Here is a 6,947-nt window from a genome sequence, read left to right on the forward strand (position 1 = left end):
AACCTATCCAACACCTCACACACCTTACACAGTTCATATGACTAGACTAGACAACTTTTCACTGCTTTATTTTTGTAAACGTTCCATTATCACTTCCCGGTTGATTTCGAGTAATTGTCAGGGACAGTTTTTACACTGTTTTGTTAATGGCAGACAAACCCCTGAAGGGCGGAACAGAGATGGGACCAATTACAGAGCTGCCTGGCCTTGAAGTAATCAAATTATTATATGAAAACAGCTCATTCCCCTGTGTATTATTCTGTGTGTGTGTTTACTGAGGAAAGTGGGTCATGTTGCGTTAGAGAATGGGATGTAATAAATTGCTTTCAGAAGTTTGGTGGCATGAGTTCATGAAGTTCAGCGCAACATCTTTTCTGGAGTGTGTTGCTGAAGGTAAATCAACGTGTGTTAGGTATGCAGTGGTAAAAGGGACAGCAGATTCACAATTTTTAATTAACTTGTTAGGCATACCACATATTTTTGTATTGTAGCAAAGTTTGGATATAGGAATGTGCTTTATACTAGTACTATTTGTGAAATGAAAACACCTCAAATCTTTATTCCAGGACACAGTGATGTCAAGGAAAGCAGCTTGAATTAGTTTTTGGAGATTTTTTCTGTTTATAATTAAATATTGAATCTACCAATGCATGTTCTTGCTGCATTATATATGATTTGTTATGAAATTTTAATTACATTTTGCTTGCGTTGCTGAAGGTGCTTGTTATTCACACATGCTCTTTTAAATGCATTGTTTGATTTGGTGGCGTGATGTATATGTTAAGTACGGTGGCCGAGAAGTGCAGAACAAATCACAATTCTGAAAACAAAAGAACAAATTACAAACGCAAATGCAAGTCTAAAAAACAAAATAACAATTCAGAAAACACAACAACAATTCAGAAAACATTATAACAAGTCAGAAAACACAATGACAAATTCGAAAAAAAAAAAACGTCAGAAAACACAACGACAAATCTGAAAACAAATTAACAAGTCAGAAAACACAACGACAAACCGGAAGAGGTAGGTATAGTTTGAGACAGTGCCATTGGTTTGGGATTACTCAACGCTGACTGGACGAGACATCTGTCAATCAACGTATACAAGAAGAACCAGCCGAAGAACAGCAGAGTCATGGTAGAAAGTTCGGAGATGGTATGAAAGTAGCTCAGTTTAAATGTATTGTATGAATTGCCCTTACTATGGAATAAAAAATACGGGGTCTATATTTACATTTAGTAAAAGTGGCTGTGACACATCAGTTCCAGTGGCGCAGATGGATAAGCATGTGTCACTGACTTTTTGACGTGATCGACCCGGGTTCGATCCCACCTTTTGCCTAACTGCCCCGATGAGCCGCCACTGCTTACTGGTACAATAAAGCCCTCCCTACAACTACCCTAACCCTACCCGATACTTTATTTTCAACTTTTTGATTATTTCTTTAATTTTTTTTGAAAATACATGCCTTTACGATGTGATACGAGATTTGAAAAGGGAGGGGAAAAAAGTTCGGCTAAAGGCGGGATCGAACCCGGGGTCGATCACGTCAAAAAGCCAATGGCAAGCACTTATCCATCTGCACCACTGGAGCTGATGGTCTAGGACCATTTTTAACTAAATGTAAATATACACTCCGTATTTTTTATTCCATAGTAAGGGCAATTTATACAATACAGTTAAACTGAGCTACTTTAATACCATCTCCGAACTTTCTACAGCGACTGTGCTGTTCTTCGGCTGGTTCTTCCTGTATACGTTGATTGACAGACGTCTCGTCCAGTCAGCGGTGAGTAATCCCAAACCAATGGCACTGTCTCAAACTATACCTACCTCTTCCGGTTTGTCTGATTTGTCGTTGTGTTTTCTGACTTGTTATTTTGTTTTCGAATTTGTCATTGTGTTTTCTGACTTGTTATAATGTTTTCTGAATTGTTATTTTGTTTTTTAGACTTGCATTTGCATTTGTAATTTGTTCTTTTGTTTTAAGAATTGTGATTCGTTCTGCACTTCTCGGCCACCGTAGTTAAATCAACTGCAGTGTGAACCAGGTGTATTTATGCAGAATAACCAATTCAGAGATTCTCAGGGCCACTTAAGAGCAAATTATTGTTGCATTGATACAGATTTCTCTTTTCTGTGTTATTACGTCACAGTCAACATGCATTTAGGCAGTCAGCAATGCAGCTTCTATCTGTATACTGTTGTCGAGGAAGAGGGACAGTTTGTGTGTATCTTCTCATGGGAGAATGTTACAGATAGTAAGTGTCTTTATTTGGGAACCTTGTAGTCAAGCAAAACACAAATGGAGAAAGCAGTAGTAATGCCTTGGCTTTCTATTTCTATTGCCTTGGGTAACTCTATGTACTGTATACTGTATATGCAGTTGTAGATGGTTAATGTGGTTTTGGCATCTTTATAGTCAATGTTTGTCTTTTTAATAGACTAAACTGTAAAGCTTGGGTTGAAAAAAATAAACCAGGCCATGAGTATATAAAGTGTTTTCCTTCTGCTGTTGTACACTGTTAACAAATGGTTCTTCTAGCACTTTCTGGATGACAAATGGTTCCTGGAAGAACCATTAGTTTGCCATTTAAAGACTATTCTGCAAGCAAAGCTCCAAAGTTTCTGGGCCACAAAAAGATTATTTGCTAAAATGTGAAGCAGTGATGAAACTGCAATATTTTAGGCAGCTAATTCTAGGTTTAGTTTTTTTTTTTTGGCATACTTTATGTATATATGAATACATTGATAGAAGTCTCTTATGCTCACCAAAGCTGCATTCATTTGATGAAAAAATACAAGTAAAAAGAGTAATATTGTAAAATTGTTTTCAATTTTAATATATTTAAAAATGCATTTTATTCCTTTGACACAAAGCTGATTTTTAAGCAGTCATTACAGTATTTAGTGTCACATGATTCTTTAAAAATCATTATAATATGCTGATTTGGTGCTCAAGAAATATATATATATAATATTTTATAAAAGGTTAAAAGAACAACATTTATATGTCACTTTTTATCAATTTAATGCATCTTTGCTAAATGAATGAATATTCTTTTAGTTGTTGTTTTACTTGTATGAACTTGAATATTTTTGGCAGACATTTACATCGGTCTGCCTCTTTGTCAAAATAGCCTAAATACAGTATGTGCACTGCCCAATATCTGCCTGTCTGACAAGCTGTCTGTGAAAATCTGTGTCTACCCGTTTAGGAAGCCATGCTGTCACTCAAACTCAGGTTTGTGTGTAATTTGAGGTGGAGTCTACCACAAATAACAAGCATGACATCCAAAGCTGATATGTTGCAAAGACTATGCGGTGAGCTGTTTTTAATGAGCTGTACGTATCTTCTTCAAGATGTTTGTCCCAGAGGAGACATCTCACTGTCAAAAATGCTTCCATGTTGATGTGTCTAACTCTTTCTTTCTGCTTTTCTCTCTCAAACTCACAAAGCAATGTACAGTGCTGTTTCTCCACAGATGGATGACGTCATGGATGGATGACATCATTTCAAATTGTGTAGTTATTATTTACTGTGAACGAGTGATCTCTTTTTGACTATCGTATTTTACGTTAAAAATAAAAACATATGTATTTGAGTATGTTGTGTTTGTGTGTAGGGCATTTGTATGAAACTAGGCTGAGCAATGTATTAAATATTTGTTAAAGATATATTAAATATTGTGCAACGCCATGAATTAAGTAGGGTTGGGCGATCGAATCTACAAAATTGGCATCGGACGATGTCTACAGTGAAACATCGCGATAGACGATGACATTGGCGGGGGGGGGGGGTGGGGGGGGGGGGGGGCGGGGGGGGGGGGGGGGGTTCCTGCACCAGCCAAGCAAATGCCATTGAAAATGGGAATACAAACAGATAGCTCTCCATGGCAAAATCTGCACTGATTATTCTTGCATGACAATGTTTTAAGGCAGGGAAACAGAGTATTAGTCCTGAAGACGGCAGGAGAGCTGGGACAAATTAAAATCATCTGCTGATTAGAGAAATACGGCACCCACTTCCTCTTCGACAAATGGAAATCAAAGTGCTCATTACTCACACTCTGTTAGGCTCCATTTTAAAAAGCTCATTTTTTAAAAGAGGACAGTAATTTCAGGAAATTATGTCATGCTTTGTGATGCCTCAGCAGTTTTTTTTTTCCCTTATTGGAAATTCTGCTTCTTCTGAAAACAAGCGGATATAAGGTTGGCTGATAAAACCTGTAGATTTTTCTTTCTTCTACACTATTGATTTCTGAATAATGAGCTGCCTAAAACTGGCCAGATGCTCCGAGCTCAGCGTTTAGTGGATCCATTAAAGCTTCGCTGGCACAGATCTGCTCTAAGGGCGGAGGGGTTTGTCTCTTGAAAATGATCTCTGCGTGTTTGACCCGCTCTTTACCTTCCTCTCTAATTATTTTCTTAACTTGTATTGGTAAAATCAAAACTAGATGCTGTAAGTTACATCCAAAATACGTGTCCATATACCTGAATTAGGTAGGGTATGTTGATTAGGGGTGTTAGGGATCTTCTAATCCAGAAGGTCCATTGAAGCCTGATCTGCAGGTTTCCCATGTTGTCCACACTGCAGCCAGAGATAAAACCACAATCAGAGACACAACTAATGCCATGACCAGTGGTTGAGGGGCTAGGGAGGCCAAAATCCCCTAATTCAAGAGGTTACACAATCGCACCTCACAGTGCCATTTCAATGTATCAGAAGGTCGACACCTTCATGCTGGACTGATGTAAAATAAATGTGACCCTGGACCACAAAACTGTTTCGAAATTTAAATTTATATATCATCTGAAAGCTGAATAAATAAGAGATACCGAGATACAACTATTTGAAAATCTGGAATCTGAGGGTGCAAAAAAATCTAAATATTGAGAAAATCGCCTTTAATGTTGTCCAAATGAAGTTCTTAGCAATGCATATTACTAATCAAAACATATGTTTTTATATATTTACAGTAGGAAATTTACAAAATATCTTAATGGAACATGATCTTTACTTGATATCCTAATGATTTTTGGCATAAAAGAAAATTCAATAATTTTGACCCATACAATGTATTTTTGGCTATTGCTAAAAATATACCCCAGCGACTTAAGACTGGTTTTGTGGTCCAGGGTCACATATATCAACCGTAATAACTACAATTAAGTTACTCACATGTTCTCCACCATAGTACAGTCAGCAATGGGTCATTTTCTTAAAGGGATACACAATTTCTTCTCTTTCGTGTTGCCTCCACGCATTCAAGAAAGTATCACAACACATGCTGGATTAGTGTGGTGAGATCCCAGATAGGTATGTCACTGGGGCAGTATCCTGAGGTACAAAAGCTATCTTTGTACCTTACCCCTAAATTGTACAAATGAGTACTTTAAAGGTATATATGAGTACCTAAAGTGTACATTTTGAAAGGGTACCACCCCTGTACCTTTTTTCTCTAGTTCCCCATTTTTTATGGAAAAAAAGAAAAACACTTTTTTTTAGAAGAAAAATGTGGCTAAACGGTAATGCATATAGTAGCTTTAACACTAAGCACAAAATCCAGAACTTTATTAAATTAAAAAATATCAGTGATAAGATGATTACATTCAACACTAGTAATTCAGTAATGAGCAGATTATATTGCTGATAAATAAATAGCCTACTCCAATTCAGTACGTAGTTATGTGAGGGTAGTTTAAGGAGCAAAATAACTTATAATAATAAGTTGTTAAATATAACACCACTGTACATAAGTTTTAACCTTTGTAATAATGCTGCAGTGCAGACCCCATTCGTAAGTGAACTGAGAGTTATGTGGGTGTGTTGATGTTTGTATAAGAGAGCATTTGTGTGAGATTATGGTTTTGGGCTTACCTGTGTATTAGCTAAGATTTTTTTTATGTCCTGCATTGTATTTGAGATTTGCACTATTATTTAGATAATGTAAAAAGACAGATTAGGACCATCTAACCATCTAATGAACCAAAAAAAAGCTGAATTCTGATCAACTTAATTTTGCAGTGTGTTGGTACATAACCAACTCTCTTTTAATTTATTGCTGGATTAAATTATGGCTGACACTTACACCTGTGAAGATAATGTCTTGATCGCTTTTTAAATAAATGTATAGCATTCAATTTTTGTAACAAATCATCCACTGAAGGCGAGCGCAAGTGAGAACCCAAGTGCAGATTATTTACAGGTGATATTCAAACAAGAAACACAGACTTGACTCACCAACAGTGGGTTAAATACATTCAATCACATTACATATCCCCCCCTCTAAGGGCAGCTCCTGACGCCCTAATGTAACATCCACCCCAACCAACACAACGTCCAGGAGGGTGGAGGACTGGAGGTGGTCCAGGGGGCAGGATGGAGGGCCAGGCCCGTGAAGAGGAACAGGCAGAGAGGGGAGCCATGGCAGAGCGGGGAGCCATGGCGGAGCGGGCAGATCGGGGGGCCATGGCGGAGCGGGCAGATCGGGGGGCCATGGCGGAGCGGGCAGATCGGGGAGCCATGGCGGAGCAAGCCGATCGGGGAGCCATGGTGGAGCAGGCAGCCATGGCAGTGCAGGCAGAGCAGGGCGGCCGGGTGATGACGGCAGAGCAGGAAGCCATGGCGGTGCAGAGACATGGACAGACCACTTGCCTGTGACCGAACAAGCAGAGAGGTCTTGAATGCATGGCCGTGGCAGGACAGACGGTGAGTTCATGAACGGCCTCCATGGCCATAACAGGACAGGCAGTGAATTCATGGACAGCCTTCTTAGTGATGACAGGGCAGACAGTGAGTTCATGAACGGCCTACGTGGCCATGACAGGACAGATAGTGAGTTCATGAACGGCCTCCTTGGCCGTGGCAGGACAGACAGCGAGTTCAAAAACGGCCACCATAGTCATGACAGGGCAGACAGTGAGTTCATGAACGGCCTCCA

This window comes from Sinocyclocheilus grahami, unplaced genomic scaffold, assembly GCF_001515645.1.
Source record: "Sinocyclocheilus grahami isolate Dianchi unplaced genomic scaffold, SAMN03320097.WGS_v1.1 scaffold648.1, whole genome shotgun sequence".
NCBI classification, from domain to species: Eukaryota; Metazoa; Chordata; class Actinopteri; order Cypriniformes; family Cyprinidae; genus Sinocyclocheilus; species Sinocyclocheilus grahami.